The sequence below is a fragment of the Microtus oregoni genome, unplaced genomic scaffold (assembly GCF_018167655.1).
Source record: "Microtus oregoni isolate MIOR12 unplaced genomic scaffold, Mior012 000003F_ref0000135, whole genome shotgun sequence".
Taxonomy (NCBI): domain Eukaryota; kingdom Metazoa; phylum Chordata; class Mammalia; order Rodentia; family Cricetidae; genus Microtus; species Microtus oregoni.
In genome coordinates this window covers 37,265,727-37,284,039 of record NW_024543062.1, presented here as the reverse complement: position 1 = coordinate 37,284,039, position 18,313 = coordinate 37,265,727, and the positions used below count along the sequence as shown (strand labels likewise).

General features: G+C 37.6%; 1 protein-coding gene across 3 annotated transcripts in view; it reads left to right on the top strand.

The window, feature by feature from the left end:
- Window positions 1-9,942: 9,942 nt before the first annotated feature.
- Cdh7 (cadherin 7) overlaps window positions 9,943-18,313 on the top strand; it is a 191,422-nt gene continuing 183,051 nt past the window's right edge. For 2 of the 3 annotated variants that reach the window (XM_041648835.1, XM_041648838.1), the window contains exon 1: window positions 11,670-11,859. The gene's annotated coding sequence lies outside the window, so the exon portion shown is untranslated. Of the gene's footprint in view, window positions 10,072-11,669; window positions 11,860-18,313 lie in introns of those variants that run through there. The other variant, XM_041648837.1, reaches the window with a different exon arrangement.

Sequence of the window (18,313 nt, the reverse complement as noted above, 5' to 3'; positions counted from 1 at the left end):
ATTCTTATATATGTTTAGGCATGTGGCTTGGTACTTTTTCTCAGTAAGACATTCTCATCCTGTTTCCTCTGTGTCTGGCTGGTAACTAACTCTCTGCCTTTCCTCTTCTCAGTATTCTCTTAATCTGGTTGCCCTGCCTGTACTTCCTGCCTGGCTACTTGCCAATCAACACTTTATTATAATAGTATGTGTGACAAATCTTTACAGTGTACAACAGTGTTGGGCCAAAATTATCTCATGGCTTTTACCTTGAGGCCTATAGGACAGAGAAAAGCCTGGCTTCAGTTCAGGGCTTAGACTTAGGGGCCTGTAGGACAGAGAAAAGCCTGGCCTGAATATGAGTGAGAATGAGACAGCAAAACCTAAGTAGATGCCCCTATAGCCAGGGGAGGGTTAGGCTCCCTCTCATTATCTGGAGGTACCCTTATATCACAGGGTGACACTTAATCTTTATAAGTAGATGTTCACAGAAATAAACTGAGTTCTTGCTTTGTCTCAACTTGCTATCATGTCTGATTGTTCTGTGATGTGGGGCTGCGGAATGATTGTGCTGCATAGTATGACTGTCAGAGTGGGCAGATAGTTCATTTAATTTTTTTTCTGGGGAATAAGGAGGTGCAAGAATCTTAGCACAACAAGAATCTTACCATAACTGTTTTAATAAAAATCATCCTTAAAACTATGCATTGATTTGTAGGTGGAGTGTCTTTTTGGTATAGAGAGACTCAGATTAAGATGGTTTCTATTGCTATGAAGTGATGGAGGAAGGTCATTGGTTAAATAAAAAGAAACTGCTTGGCCCTCATTGGTTAGAAGATAGGTGGGAGGAGTAAACAGAACAGAACGCTGGGAGGAAGAGGAAGTGAGCTCAGACTCCACAGCTCTTCTCTCGGGAGCAGACTCCACAGCTCTTCTCTCGGGAGCAGACGCCTCAGCAGAGATGCCATGCTCCCAGCTCCCAGGCAGATGCACGTGATGAAGCTCCAACTCAGGATGGACATAGGCTAGAATCTTCCCGGTAAGCGCACCTAGGGGCACTACACAGATGATAAGAAATGGGCTAAATTAATATGTGAGAATTAGCCTAGAAGAGGCTAGATAGAAATGGGCCAAGCAGTGATTAAATGAATACAGTTTGTGTGTTGTTATTTCGGGCATAAGCTAGCTGAGCAGGCGGCCTGGGTGCTGGGAACGCAGCCCCACTGCTCTTATTACTACAATGAAGAGACACCATGATCACATCAATTCTTTAAAAAAAAATCATTGTAATGGCTCACTTACAGTTCTATTATTCTATTCTATTATTATTATTTGATTATTATCATGGGGGAGCATGTCAACATGCAGGCAGAGAGAGTGCTTGTGAAGTAACTGAGAGTCTTACCTCTTGCAGGCAACAGGAAGTCAATTGAAACGTTGGCAGCACCTGAGCATAGGAAATCTCAAAGTCCATCCTGATAGTGACACAGTTTCTGCAAAACAGTCATTCCCACTCTAACAAAGCCACCCATCCTAATAGTGCCACTCACAATAAGATTATGGGATCCAATTACATTCAAACTGCCATAGACCATGCCTTGTAATCATAGCATGTGATGATCCCTGTTTTCCTTTTTCGACCCAGCACCCACATGGCAGCTCACAACTGTCTGAAAATGAAGTTCCATGAGATCTGACACCTTCACACCAACAAACATAATAAAGTTAAGTAAATAAATAAAAAAGTTTAAAAAACAAACAAAATCTATAGCTGCTAATATCCATTTGAAAAACATGCAAGGGTCATCCCAGAAAGACTTTGATCATACACCAGAGGTCATTTTCAAGTTGTCCTGTAGTAATATGTGTAGGCTGTAGTGGATGAAGTAAAAAGTTCCCTCCCAAGTATGGAGTCATGAAAACAAGCTTGAATTGAAGTCAATGGTTCCATTCATTTCGGTTACTCATGAAGCCAGGCCTTTAGGATTAGACTCATAAACCTAACTTGACTGTCATGGCTGTTGAATAGAAGACTAAGGAAGAAGGACTGCAAGTTAAAGAACTTCCTTTTATAGAGTGACTACAAGCCTTCTCAACTTTGAGAGGTCCTGTTTTTCAAAATAAAAGGTAAAGATGGGCTAGGAACATCTCAGTGGCAGACTGCATGAGGTTCCATCACATGCGCCAAGGCGGAAAAAGCTGGACAAAGCAACTACTACATACAACTGTCAAGTTCTCAGAGAAAAAGATTCAATGACTACAAAAATCTTAGCCTTTGAAGTAACTTTATTTATATGTCATATCATCAATATTAATACTTTGAAACTAACTTTGCTGCAGGGAATGCTTCTGGGAATGGATGAAAAATGACAATAATGAGCTTGAAACTAGTTAGTACAGGCTACCTTGAAATTCACGTTGCACATCACAAGAGTGAAGCTAAGGAGTCAGATTTTCATGGTTTAACATTATGGAAAGTCTTCAATCAGAAACACATAAAAACAAGAAGAAAACAGCAACAAGAGACAACAGAGTGGTGCTAGACTAGACTCTCCTAGCAGAGGATATAAGCAAAGGGGTTGCTAGCAGACCTGGCTTATCTAATAGGAAAACTTGTAACTACCTTTGAACAGCTCCTTTTAGTAACTCTTTGAATCTGAAGCTTCAGTTAGGACAATTTGTAAGGGTAATTGATGAACTGTTTTGTAGGAATTATGGAAGATATAACTTGGTTTCTTAATCTTTAAAGAAATAATTAAATATTTATGAGTATCTAATAAATTTCAAATAAGTAATTTATAACCAGGTTTTAATCATCTATAAAAGGTTTAACTGTCTAACTTCTGGGAAAAAAAGGTGCCTTGATAATTCTTGATAAAAAGGGACTGAATTTTAAATAAATGTGGCTATTCATATATGACATGTTTCATGACATTCTTTTTTTGAGTTTTATAGACTTCCAGCATATAAACATTTTACTCTTGGTAAAGTAGCTAATTTGATTTTCAGTGTTCTAAGAACTGAAGACTTAAATCATTATTGGAATACAATTTTAAGGAGTGTTGAGTCATGTTTACATAATTATTTATGAAAATATATTAAATTTTTATAATTATTAATCCACTAAAGGTAATGCTATAATAAATACAAATTTCAAAATAAGAACAGCTACAGTAAAATGCTTATTCTAATTCTTTCAAAATTTAAGAATTGTAAAATGAGATTTTCCTTGTAATTTGAAATATCAAATAATTATATCTGGATATGTAGTTCTGTAGGCCCTCTTGAATACTTCAGGATAGACAGCAAGGATTTTAAGACTAAGTTTTCATTCTGTTTTGCATACCTAAAGTTTGGCATGAGAATATGAGTCAATCATCCCACATTTCTGCATTTCAATTCTGTTACTGATAAAATAAAAGAATATGATTATCTGTCTTCAAAGGTGTTTTATATAGGTCATTTCATGAATAAGGTATTGAGACCAGTTACCTTCAGTGACTGTGTTGCTCTTGCAATTTACTTAATGAGGCAACTACTCCTCCAAGTTCCCCCTTTTTAGATCTACAACCACATTTAAAAGTCAATATTTTGTTACATATCACATATTTTTCAATGTGAAATGTGAAAAAAAGCCTTAAGCAAATATTTAGGGCATAGTGCTTATTCATTTTCAATGGAAGTTATTCTCACAAAGATGAGAAATAAATTATACTTTCTTTTCATATCTTTTTTATGTTGTTCCTAATTCAAGGTGTTCTGTATCCTTCCTTGTGAGTCACTCTTGTTTAGTTTTGCCTTCAGGTGGCTAGGGTATATACAGAGATGTATTTTATATTCTTTTAAGTCATTAAGATACAAAAGGAGAAAACGAAAACAATTCACAGATATGATAATTACTCCCTCAGAACTCACCTTAGTGTATGAAGTAGTTCATGTACATAAAAGGACTGTTGCTATCTTCCATAAGTTCCTTCTAGGACACTAGACAGTGGTATTTCAATGTTAAGCATTCTTACCTTCCTAAAATTTTATCTTTGAAGAAAATGACTTATTTCATCAAAGCCTTCTTCCTTGGTTATATATCTCCTATTTTTCCTTACTGGATATTCCTCTTGAATATGAATTTAACCCTAAAGTCACACACATGAGGGACTTGCACCCTTGGCTCTATGCAGCTGTTGGAAGTAGGGTCATTTCTGCCTGCACATTTTATGTGTGTTCAGAGAGCACTAAATAGAATTGAGTAGCACCAGTGATAAAACATGCAGAACTCACAGCAAGCACACACAGAGGGCAGTGAGGTTAGTGCTACTAAAATAAGTACATCTATGGGGAAAGTAAGGAGCTGTGTCCCATACACACATAAAAGTAGAATAACTGAGAGTATCTGCAGGAGGCTCCTTTCTGATTAATAACAACAAAATATTCATGAGAACTTCCTTTATTTTATTAAAATTCAGTAAACCTTTGTTTTTCTCCTACAAGATAGAAGATATCAAGCATTTCTCTGATCTTTTCCATCATTTTTTGTGTCCATTTTATTAATTTTTTGGGGTCAACAAGAAGTATTAGGTCAATGCATATTAGAACTCTTTAACTAACATGCATGTGTTGTCAGATTTTGGAACACCAGCCCCCAGATAATGACACAGAGACTTATTTTAATTATGAATTCTTGACCTTAGCTTAGGTTTGTTTCCAACTAGCTCTTTAAATTAACCCATTTCTATTTTTCTAAATTCTGTAACATGGCTCTTTATCCACACTCTACAATATATGCTTGCCTCCCTCGACATCTCACTGGTGAAATCTGTCTCTCTTTTCGCAAAGAGTCCTTTATATGTTTAGAAGTCCTGTATAACCTTTCCTGCCTAGCTTTTGGTGATTTAGCACTTTACTAAATCAGTCAGATGCCTTAGGGAGGCACGGTAATATAGCAACACATCTTCACACACTGTGATAAAATATGTGACAAAGTTCATTCTTCTTTGAATCCTACAACACTTCACTGCTTGCTATTCACTTACATGTAAAGTTTTTCTTTTTCTTTTTTTTACGTACATTTGCATATCTATATATCTATCTATATATATATATATATATATATGTGAATTCTTCCCTTGAAACTTGGCCTTACTTTTTTTGTGGATTCTTCGATTTGTGACCTTAAACCTGCTACACACAGGTGTAAAAATATTCCATAAATATTTTTGAACTCTGTTGTTTTAGTGTAAAAATCCCAAAGATTCTTTAGTTTATCATAAAATTATAGATAGACCAGTTTTCAGTACAAATATGCAGTATTGCCTTTTTTCTCAAGGTTTTAGAAGGTTTTTATAAAAAAAAACCTATAATTCAAGAGACAGCAAAAACTTATTTGTATTATTTCAGACAGTTTGTATTTGAGTTGCATTTTAAAACGTAATTTTTATCCCAACTATATTGAATCCAGAGATACAATGACACATGAATAGTATCATATGATATGCTATTTAAATATGTAAATGTTCACTCTATCTTTGGCATTTGATACCAAGTCAAATCCAATGCTTATCTCTTTTGATTTGTTATTTAGTACGAAAATATTGAGAAACTTGACATGTGGCAACATTAAATTAAAGTTCTGCTTTGAAATGTTAATCCCTGACCCTCTGTATCTCAGGTGTTCTCAAACTGAGGGAGGAACCATCACTATATGGAGGAGTTGGAGAGGTTATTTGCAGAACACAAACTGAAGTGTTTACTTTACCTCTATTTTCCATTTTGTCTGCTTCATTCCTGTGGGACTTGTCTGCCAAACTCACTGTGGATTATATTACTTCAAACTCAGAGTTGAAGCAACACCTTGCTTGAATCCTCAGAGAATTAATGGGAGTTGTCCACTCCTTCATCTTGGGATCTTGACCCCATCGAAGATGAAGATAGACCTAAGCATTTTAAGTAATGTCAATGTTCATAAATAAGATACTATTAAATGTATATTGTGTAATATATCAATAATTCTACTCAAGAAATCTTTAAATATACTTATGTTTGCTGACTATAAAAAAAGAATATTCATATATGACTGATGTCATTAAAATAGTCTAGCCCAAGACTTTCCTTCCCCATGTTTGAACAAAATCATAAACTTTTCCATTACCTTCAAACAAAGACAGGTTTAATGCTTCCAATAGATTACTTCTAACAAAATATGATCCTTTCCTGCTAAAATCGTCATCAATAACAAAAACAAGCAAAACTTTTCAAGACAATACTTCTATTTTCCTAGAGAATCACAAATACTTTTATCTTCCCTTTTTATACTTCTCTGTGTTTCCACACTTGAGGTTGTGTGTCTTCCTCACCACATATGGCATGAAGATGCCTGCATACACTGTTTCATAGTAGATTGGAAGGTCCTGAGTCTAAGATATTTATATAATCTATCACCAACCTCGGAGACCAAAAGAGGATAGTTCTGATCTTGTTTACCAAATAACTGAACAGACTACATGAGGTAGAATCTTTCATCTAAAATGTTGCCTCTTTAAGAAAACAATCTATGCCTTCCTAGGCACAATAAATTAAAGATATACAACTTCAGAAAATGCTAATGCAATGAAAATATTTTTATGGACATTATGTTTATACTAAAAGAGATTGTGACAAATAACTCAGCTTTTAGAGATCTTGTTTCAAAGAGAATATTTTGAGCTTCTGCATGCTTGGTTCTTTTCAACCTCTAGCTACCAAGAATGTTTTGAACTGATTTGCCAAACATAAGTTCTTTGCAATTCATAGCTGTCAATTACCTGAATTATATTTTGGATTATATTATTTATGTTTATCTATCTATCTATCTATCTATCTATTTATTATTCTGTGTCTACATGCATGCATGTTTGTGTATGTATATAAGTGCATTACTGAGTGTGTGTAAGAGTGGGTGAATGCTTGAGTGTATGTGTGCACATGAGTATGACATTGCAAATTTATGGTAGTCAGAAGAAAACAAGAAGGCCTCAGTTCTTATCTTTCACTATATGAGACCCAGGGACCCAACAGAGTGTGTCAGGCTTGGTGGCTAGGGTATTTACCCACATTGAGCCATATAGTGTACCCAAATATTGGTTTTATATATGAATAAACTGGATGTGAAGTTGATACGAATGGTAATCTCAACTTGTATAATACCTACTTTAGAAGATGAAAATAGTTTCCCCCTTAAAAAAGCAATGATAGACATAATCAATTTTTCTGTTCTGAAAGTATAATTTAGTCAAACTGAAAAGACTTTTATAAATAATTAAAAAGGAAATTTATAGTTTTTCAATTAAGCTTATCTAGTAATGCATAAATAAAACCTTTGATTGTGCAGTACTCAGTCTCTGGCCCTCCCTCTTCCTCTCTCTCTCTCTCTCTCTCTCTCTCTCTCTCTCTCTCTCTCATACATACTATAAATCAAATGTAGAACTTATAGGAAATTATCTTGTCATGTCAGATGTGCATGTACATGAGGTTGTTGATAGCATGTTTGACTTCATATGCTGAAAGGAATTTGACTTGTGCTACTCAGAAAACTAGGTTTTCTAATAGGCAAGGAGTTATGAGGAAAGGAGAGAAGTAATAAATCAATAAACAATGTCTTTGTTGTCCTAATGACTGCAGCTTAATCTTGGGAGCTCTTCTTTTACTGTTGGCCTTAGTGTTTGGCTTCTTCCTAGGAATAAAGTGTAAATCTATCTTCCAAAAATTAGAAGGCCTTGAGCGACTTAAGACATAATAGTTACTACAGGAAACATGTCTGCTGTTTGCACAGCTTTCTTCAGAAAGCTATGGTTCTCACATATACCCACCTATTTCCCTATGCCGTCTTTCCCCTTATTTACTCTGCAAAAATCGTTTCTCCCTCAGATATCCAAAAACCCTAATATTGTTATCAATGTACCTCAACTCAAATGCAGTCTTCTCAGAGAGAGGTACTGGTAGATTTAATCTTGATTGGCAATCTGATTCAGAAACACCTAGAATATTAATTAAAGTATGCTTCTGAGTATATCTGTGTTTGTGTTTTCAGAAACAATTATGACCACCAGTCCTCCAATAGAACTGATGTTTATTTTGCTTATGCATAAAAATTTTAAACAGACCAATGGGAGTCAAGGGAATGTTTTAAAATGGAAACTATCTCAAGAAAATAACTGGGCATTTGTCCTTGGGACTGACTGTATGTTGCATTGCCTTGGATGACTACTGTTTTTTCTACCTCGTGCTTTCTTTGTACAATGAAGTATGAAAACTCCTTTGTCCCGTGTGCTATTCACCATAATGCTATCCTTCACCATGGGCACAGAGAGTAGCTGTGTATTGGGACTTCTAAAGCTGTGAACCTAATTGTTTTCACTCCACATATTTTGTCACAGCCAAAAAATCATCTGGCTAGCAAATGGGCAGTTTCTCTCTGCTTTTGTTTTATCATCATAGATACTGTCTTTTTTTATGGGAAGGAATCTAGACCTTCCTGTGGGATGAGAAGCTAGGTGAACGCCTGCTGGCAAACATGATGACCAGGACCTGTACTCTGGATGACTGAACACATTTCACCCCTATCACTATGCTTGTGCAGGTTCTGTTTTAGGGGAAGTTTTGTAAGAATGTCAGGTAAAATGATAATATCTCATTTAGGATGACAAACCCAAATTTATAACCCATTTCTCTGCATAGGCTTAATGCAGAGGGAAAAAAGCAGAAAATAAAAAGTGTCATTAAAATAACTTGTTTTCACTGTTTGTAGATATTTTTTATTTCATATAATGCCCTTTGCTTTAAAAAGAGGATCTGGAGCTCAAGGTTAGCAGTGATTACATAAAATGTTTGAAATTTGAAGCTACATGGGGAACATCTCTTACAAAAGCAAATTGAAAAGATGGCATTGTGGTTGTTTGCACTGATCAACAATCACAGTTTCATCTTTTTCAGCTGAATGACCCAGGCATGCAGAGAGCAATTTGTAAGTAGCCTAATATGATCACAGGCAAAAGTCAAGGTGCATCCAGAGATTCCCTTCTTGGTTACAAAAAATATTTATTACAAGGGCCATACATCTTTTATATTTAGATTGTACTGAGTCCTTGTCCTATAGTTTTTAGTACAGACAAGGTATAAGAAAAGTTATGTTCTAAAAGGCAGTTAAATTACGGAAAGCAAGTGTGTGCAAAATTAGACAGAAAAAAACAAACAAACAGAATTGCAGACTGCATGCCAGTAGCCAGGAAAAATTTAAGATTTGAGCCTTTCAAAATATTGAAACCGGGTATAAGGTCTAGATACCCATATCTGACAATGAAGTTTTCCTTGGCAGAGAAGCAAAGTCTTGGAAAAATCAGCATGAAGCAAATAATGAGATACCAAAATTCTCAGGAGTTCAAAGAGACTGTTTTACTAGCACAGAATTCAAGGTTATACATTATATATTTATCATTACACATACATATTTATTACACATTACACATTATTACACACATATAATTACACATTTTATTAAACATTATTAATAATATTACATATATTACACATTATATATTTATTATTTTGATTTCACAATCCTCCATCCTTATTAACTTTAAATCCTGGCAGTGTGGAGGGGAATGGAAGTTAAAAGGTCAGAACTGACTGAACTGGGTGAAGAGCAAGGTTGCTCCGGTGAATGAGAAATCAAGGGCTCAGAGACTGTGTGGCAAGTCTTTGCTCCCCTTGTGGAACCACTGCTTGAGTTGTGTAAGTCAGAAAAGGAGGCTATTAGACGAACGGGTAAAAGGAAAAGCAACGAACTTGACACTGATCTGTTCAACTCTCATCTCTGTGACCCAACACCAAGTCACCAGGTTAAATCAAGCACCCAACAGAGGCAAACAAAGCGTATTCCATTGTGCTGCGCTCCCGTTGCAGTATTCACTAAGCTCTAGAATTTCATCCTGCGTGGAAATCACATACCTCGGAAATTTTTCCTTAAAGAGCATAACAGGCGAGGACATTTTCTGCAAGTAAAAGAAAGTAAAAGTAGGGCAGTCTGAGGATGAAAGGGCAAGACTATCAAGCAAGGAAACTGTAAGTTTTGACTATATTTATGACTGCATTCGTGCTTCAAGAGCTTAATTGATAAAGACTTCCTAGACAAGCTAAAACGGGGAGGGGGTAGCGGGGGTGAGGGGTGCTTGAAAAAAAGAATTCCCCAAACTCAAAAAGGCGCTCTCTCTCTCTCTCTCTCTCTCTCTCTCTCTCTCTCTCTCTCTTTCTCTCTCTCTCTCTCTTTCTCTCCTTTCAAATCGGGGCAGGGAGGAGTGAAGGCGAGCTTGAGCTCCTTCCACTTTCAACCGTCTTTTTTATTTCGCTACAAAGGAATCCATCTGCCCAGATCAGTCATTCAGGAGGTGGAGGAGGATTCGCAGGTGTGGGTGTGTGTGCCCGCGTGTGGCTAAGCGATTCTCTCTTGGCAAAGACAGCCCACAGATCTTCCCGAGTTTCAAGAAGGTCCTGAAGTCTCAATAGCTTCTCCCGCAGAGTGCTGTCAATGGTCACCCGCTGGGATGCGCCCAACCCTCTAGGGCTCATTTCTGAGCCGGCGTCCGTGCGCCCTCTCTCTGTCACCAACGCTGGCCCTCTCGCCCTCTCCCGGGACGCGCGCTTCCGTTGGCTTCAGACCTGGTACCAGAGGCTACAGTGCAGAGGAGATTGTGTGTGTGTGTGTGTGTGTGTGTGTGTGTGTGTGTGTGTGTGTGTGTGTCGGGGGTGGGGGGCCACGACAGAAAGACGGTAACCCTTCTAGACTCCGCACGGAGCGGGACCCTGGCATGCAAGGCCTCACAGAATCCTCTTTCCCTGCGGAGTCCTCTGTGATTGGAGGAAGAGCGGGTGGCTGCTGGCTGAGCAGGTGCGGATCTCGTGCCTCCATTTCTGCCTGGCTCGCTAAGCTGCCAGTACTGCGCCGTTCCCCCCACCCCCACCCCAACCCCCACGCCAAGCCGCATCCTTTCGGATGCAAATGCCGTGGTTTCAGGGCTCTGACGCGGCTGGTAGAGTAGGGAGGCACTAGGTGAGTGTGTGTGCCCGGCATGGGGCTGGGTATGGCTCCCTGCAGAAGCGCGCCAGCGCAGCGCTCCGCGGGGAGCAGGACAGATCTGTGAACAGAGAGCGGGCTGGGGTATCCGTGCGGAGTTTCCCGCGGCGTTTTCAAGTTATTGAGCGCTGTCGTGAGACGTGCTTCTGCCTGGCAGGACGGGCGAGAGGACTGAGCTCACACGCGCTTGGCCGGAAAAGCAGTGTTGACAGATACCAGGTGCAACGCGAGAGAAGTAGGGTGAGAGCGAATCCCCCAAAGCACTCCAGACGCAGAGGTAAACAGCCGCCTTTTGCACCGCGGTCCTCAAAAAGGTACCTAGTAGACACCATGGACCGATGCTGGAGCAACTCCGGGCAGCCTGTGCCGCCGCCAGCTTCGGCAGAGGTCTGAGCCTGGAAGGAGGTGTGTGCCTGTGAGAGCAGGAGTCTTTTGAATTGTGTGCTCTAGACCCCTTTGGCCTTACGTGAATGTGGAACTCGCCTAAGGTTGCTCCCTCTCCCCAAACCGCCCCCTGTAATCAGTATTCCGCTGATCCGGGTGCATCTGCAGGGTTTGCCTCTGGCTCCTTCTGGTTGTACCTTAGGTGTGAGCAGGGAAAAGGACGCCCTGCTTCTCTGGATAGCATGCTGGATTTGGATTTCTTCGTGGGTTCCCTTGGCACAAGGCTAGTTGCTGTTTATCTGCCTTCTATCTTGGATTAACACAAAAGGACCTTTGCTTTGAATGCCTTCACGTTTTAGATCCTTAGCCCTTCGGATTTAGATGTCATAGTTCAGGTGAGTAAAGCTTATCAAATAAGTTAACCCAGCACCGGGTAAATCATTAGCTGTTGAAAAAAAAAAAAAGTCATAGATTGAGCATCTCAAGACTGGAGAGCCGCATACTAAACCACAAATATTTGTAAAACACTTTTATTTTATTTTGCAAGAAAAAAATTTGTCCTTTTCAGGTCATGTACTAAATTCAGTATCTATAAAAGTAAGACTTGCCCTTCATGATAGGATGTCTGCCAACTCAGTTCTTTTTTTTTTTTTTTGTTCAGAGGCAAATGGACAGAACTTTATATTTGAGTCGATACAGAAAGTAAAAATTAATGTCACTATATTGACATTGCAATTGACAATATACATTGTTGAAGGCAAATTGTCAACAAAAATGTGTTGTAAAGAGGTTTGATGAAGGAAAGTTTGTGCTGATGCACTGTCTACAACATCAAAGTAGTTTTTAGTCTTTGTAAAGGGAAGATGTTAAGGACTGAAGGGCTAAGAGAGGAAGCAATTACTTTTGCAGTCCTCAGAAATCCGCCACAAGAGCTTCTTTTCCAAAGGACTAGTTAGACACTATGTTGACCCAAATGCTTTTCTTGTTATTCCCCGTGAAAAAGAAACGCAATAAAACTGTTTTTCTTCATTCTTAGCGGCTATTTCGAAAACTATGACGCAAAATACTAAAGCATGGGTGCTAGTTAGGCCAGCAACTCTATGGAAATCTTTCTTGTGTGCTTTCTGGTAGTCAATGGCTATCAGGGAGCATTGATGCAATATCAGTTTTAATTGTTTTTTCTGAGAAAGGTTGCTAAAAATCTGTGTATGTAAAGAAAAATAAAACAAGTAGCACAGCCCATCCTCCTGGAGGGTAGTGAAGTTTGCAGTGTAACTGAAAGGGCATGTGGACTTATGAGATGTTATTGTAGTTAAGGACTGTGATAGGTTATAAGAATTTTGCTAGCTATCACTTGACTTATTGTAGTTAAGGACTGAGATAGATTATAAGAATTTTGCTAGCTATCAGTTGACACAAGTCTTCCTAAGTCTGTTTTTATTTATTTAATAGCAGAGAGCTGTTCCTTTTTTTGTAAAAGGGTACTTGTAAGGCATCTATATTCTTGTAACTCCTTGAATTCCCTCTGGATTTTAGTGTCCAATGGGGAACGGAGAAAGGAGAGCACTTTTTTTTTTTTTTTTTTTTTTGCCACTCTTCAGTCTTCTTTGGTCTGGAAAATCAAACCACTGTCTCCTCTCAGGCATAATTTTCTTGCCAGCAATCCTATTATTCAGTATTTTAACTTCTAAATGACAACACTTGTCTGAACTTCTCAAACTGTATATAGATAACAAAAGGTCAATTCATCTATGTATGTTTCAAGTTCACTACATTATTAGATATTTCAGAAATGTGTTATAGAGTAACAAATTCACAACTTGTTTCCTGTTGGACATATTTATTGCTGAGTGATTGAAATATTCCTTTTTTTTAATTTTTTTTTATTGCGAAAAGAAGAAAAAAAACATAAACAAAAAAACAAGTTTCCACCTCCTCCCAGCCTCCCATTTCCCTTCCCCTCCTCCCACCCTTCTCCCCCTCCTCCCACCCTTCTCCCCCTCCCCCCACTCCTCTCCCCCCCCCCCCTCCCTCTCCAGTCCACAGAGCAGTCCGGGTTCCCTGCCCTGTGGTAAGTCCTAGGTCCTCCCCCCTCCGTCCATATCTAGGAAGGTGAACATCCAAACTGGCTAGGCTCCCACAAAGCCAGCACATTAAGTAGGATCAAAACCCCCTGCCATTGTCCTTGGTGTCTCATCAGCCCTCATTGTTCGCCATGTTCAGAGAGTCCGGTTTTATCCCATGCTTTTTCGGTCACAGTCCAGCTGGCCTTGGTGAGCTCCCCGTAGATCAGCTCCATTGTCTCAGTGGGTGGATGCGCGCCTCGTGGTCCCGAATTCTTTGCTCATGTTCTCCCTCCTTCTGCTCCTCCTTGGGACCTTGGGAGCTCTTGAAATATTCCTGAAGTTTACACAGTTTACATTAATTTCTCTAACAGCTCTCATTGCATCACAGTGCTCTCTCTCTCCTGATTGAAAAAGAAAAAAAAATATATTTTTATTTGTTTGGAAGGTTTTAAAGTCAGAGCTTAAATTGGGAGTTTCACAAACTTCTAGAATAACCAGCATACATGTGTTAATTTCAAAAGGACTACCGTGCAAGTGTTTCTACCTTGAATAACGGAGTCTGGTGCTCCTTCCTGCAGTGGTACAGGGGAGCTGAGAAAAGCTACCACACCTTGAAACAGAGCCCCGTGTGACCATCTCCCTTGCCTCTAACAAGCAGCAAAGATCTAACTGTGACCAACAGTGCAACAGTGCCTCCTCTGGGAATTTGCTGGTTCTACAGAGAAGCCCCTCTGATCGCTGCCCCTCCCCCACCTTGTCACTCTGCAGGCTTCATTTAGTGACAGTTTCCAGAGCAATTGAAAATGCAAATGTCTGCCTGCGCATTTATTTCTTATTATACTATAGATTTTTCATTAATATAGACGTTGCTTCCTGCTCTTTTGTAACTGTTCACTGAAACTTGAAGCCTTTCATGGAAATAATGAAAATCACACTTGGCATAAGGTAAATCCAAGTGCAAATTAAAATTTAAAATTGAAAAAGCCATGATTTCTTATAAGAAAAAATATAAAGAGATAACCCTGTGAGTACATTTAGTTATTACATAAATAACTCAGAACATCTGTGCTTTGTTACTATACTTTTAAATTTATATAGGCTTCTCTCCTCCAATATAAACTATGTATCTTTCTCCACTTTATTTCTTTCTCTTATAGTAGTGGTTATCTGAGCTTCAGCTAAATCGGCTCAATAACTCACTTAGGGAAGGTTTTTCCCCCGTGCTTGATAAACAGATGCACACTACAGTCTCTTATTCATTTCTAGGGCCCCTGCTTGTATACTTAGGCTAGTAATCAGTAGGAGAGTGTGGTCTGTGGTTATAATGTTGTGTGGCCTAGGGAGCTAATGGAATTCATCATGGTTTCATTACAGAGAAATCTCATATCACAGCAAGTTCCAAGACTTACGAATTTAAATGAAATATGTATATATATATATATATTCATATATATGAAGTAATTATATATATATGTAGATTTATGAAACAATTAGGTGGAATTTCACCAAAATAAAAGACGAAAAATGTTATGAAAAAATTTAAATTGTATTAAGATTCAGCTAATTGCCCTGTGAGACGGTAAGAATGAAATTTTGAACTATAATAATAGCAGACAACTTTAAGTGGTAGGATTTATAGTAACAACCTATAATGTACAGCTGTTATGTTTGCAATTTTGACAAACAAATTGGTCCCATATTCTAAAATACTTTTATAAATTGAAGTCCTATGTCTAAAATTCCCTGTAGAATATTGTTCAGTTCTTCAGTGGAAATGGTTAACTTTTTAGTGTACTAACTCACTTTTTGATTGTCAAGGTATTTTAGTTGAAAGAAGGTAATCTTAATTTGGATACGTGCTTTGTGTATTTTTTAATATAGTATAAGAAATTTGTTAGAAAACAGGTTCTTTAACCCGTTGCCTTTATCCTGCCATCCCTGTCCTTCTGAAAAGCAATCAAAATGATTTTCTACCTTAAAAATTTCAAGTTAAGGTTTAATTTTTTTTAAATGATTGCACACCCTTTACTCATGAGAAAGATGGGAAATCAAAGGGAGTGACTACCTAAATAATACTTAGCAAATATTAAAAACACTGCCATCATTTCTTTGAGCTTACCACCATCAGTAAGAGTTATGTGACCTTGAACATTTCATTAGGATTCTGTAGAATTCATTTCTGTGGCTTATGTTTGTCATTTCTGGTTTTATCAACACCTTACAGTATCATGGGCAGAATATTTGTGAATTCTTCATGTTTTTCTCTAACATGAACTCTCAAGAAAACCAAAGTATTGCATTCCTAACATTGAAGTGACATTTTCTTTGACTATTTCCCAGAAATTGCCCTTACTAGCTTGCTTGTAACGACATAGTCGGAAATGAAATGAGACAAATACCCTGAAAGGTTTCTAGCTTCAGTCTTTTCTCAAATGCAAAATTCTTGTGCTCAGTCACAAATTGAAAGATATTATAATGTATCTTTTTGTAAGAATGTATTAAATGATTCTACTCTATAAATAAATAAAAGCAACAATGAGGATGTAATATCCATTATGCCAAGCCAACTACTCTAACTTTGTGAACCTAGATAATAACAGCAAGGTCCTCATTGGTGACAAGTACTTGCTATTCTGGGGAAGTAAGGATTAATGAAGCTCTTAAAGTATATATGTGGAAATTCTTCCTTGAAATTATGTCATGCCTCTTTCTTCTAAGGATTATGTGCAAAGCAACAGTCTTCTTTCCAGACTTAGCTAAAGAACCAGTAGTGATAAACTGCTCGAATGCAATCCTGATTCTGTAGAATACCTTCTAACTACTTTGTTCTTATATTTCTGCTTTTAAGCTAGTGTGTTGTTTGTCTTTCATAAGGAGTCATTAATAATGTATTGCTTGTCAAAGTGTACTGAAAGTTTAAAACAATCTTGGACATGACACTTCCTCCCAATAGATCAACAGCACAATAGTTCTTTATTTGTTATTGTTATAGCCATATTTTTATTAGTGATTATTAATAATAAGAAAAGAAAACATCCTAAGGAATAGCAATTAGATTCTGAATCTGTTTGTCAGGCAACTATTAGGGATTTGTTTCTCGGTCTCATGGTTTATATTATTAAATGCATTAACAGTTTATATTATTAAATGCATTGACTGTTAATGCATTTAATAATAATGCATTTATAAATTGTTCTACTATTACGCTTCTTTAAAAATGCAGTTTAGCCGGGCGTTGGTGGCGCACGCCTTTAATCCCAGCACTCGGGAGGCAGAGGCAGGCGGATCTCTGTGAGTTCGAGACCAGCCTGGTCTACAAGAGCTAGTTCCAGAACAGGCTCCAAAACCACAGAGAAACCCTGTCTCGAAAAACCAAAAAAAAAAATAAAATAAAAAAAATAAAAAATAAAAATGCAGTTTATCATTATATTTACTTTACTGTTACACTTACTTTTGGACTATCATGCTTTATCTTATCATTAACTTTACTAATTTTAAAGTGCTAGGCCCTCTTTCTTTAAATCAATAACATCAGTAGAAAATAAATTATGTCTTAGTGTGAGATCCATTAACTATATTAAAGCAGTCATAACTAGGCTTCATTCAGTTGCTCCTTGCTTAGAGTTTAGTGCAACTGGAAGCACAAGTTCTTGAATTGAGATAATCTGCTGCTTGTTTATAATGTACATAAAAATATAATACAATTTCTACAAAATATTAGCCATTTATCTATTTCCTTCATATTATATACACTCACACCTCACATTTGTTTCTATAAAGCATTTAAAGAATGCTTTATATATGTGCTTTTTTGAAAACAAAGTAATGAATATGTACATTGACAATCTTTTAATTGCTTTTCTTATTTGTTTCTCAATTAACGTGTCTGAATATAAGTGATAATAATCTTGAATGTTTAATGCTCCTGCCTCAGTCGCCTAGGTGCTAGAGTCAGAGAGTGCACCTCCATGCACTTTTACTTTTAGCTGTGAACCTAACCTTTCAAAGGCTGAACCATGTATCCGGCTCTTAATGTGTTTTTAGGTATGTTTTAAAAGTTCATATAGTTATCTGCTAATGTGCAGAGGCTGAACATGAGCTGTTATACACTGCTTATCATGTTCCTAGTATGCTAACTTTAATTCAGATGACTCAGGCTCCAGGCGATTTGCACTTTTTCTGAATGATGAAATGCTAAAGTATAAAACCTCTTACTATTTTTTTTTTGGTTAGTGATGGGCCTTCAATCATTGCTTCTAACTATAAATAAAATGTTTGGTTAAGAGCATGACAGCCGGGCGATGGTGGCGCACGCCTTTAATCCCAGCACTCGGGAGGCAGAGGCAGGCGGATCTCTGTGAGTTCGAGACCACCCTGGTCTACAAGAGCTAGTTCCAGGACAGGCTCCAAAGCCACAGAGAAACCCTGTCTTGAAAAGCCAAAAAAAAAAAAAAAAAAAAAAAAAAGAGCGTGACAGCGTGACATATAATTGCTTAGATTTTAAAAGTGGTTTCACAGAAATTATAAGAAATGAAAATAGTCAAAAATTCTAACAATGATTTCATCTTGATAAAATGGTATTTTCTAGTAAGCCTAAATATCTAAAATAATAGTCTTTGAAATCATTCTTTACAAATATAGTGAAACTAATGTATGGAACAAAGTGGTTGCTGATGCAGTTATTTCAATTCAAATAAGTAAATGCTGTCGGGTTGATTGATGCTCAACATTTTCTTTTTTTCTCTAGCTTCAATACATTTAACATTTCCTTTCCAAGGTTCTG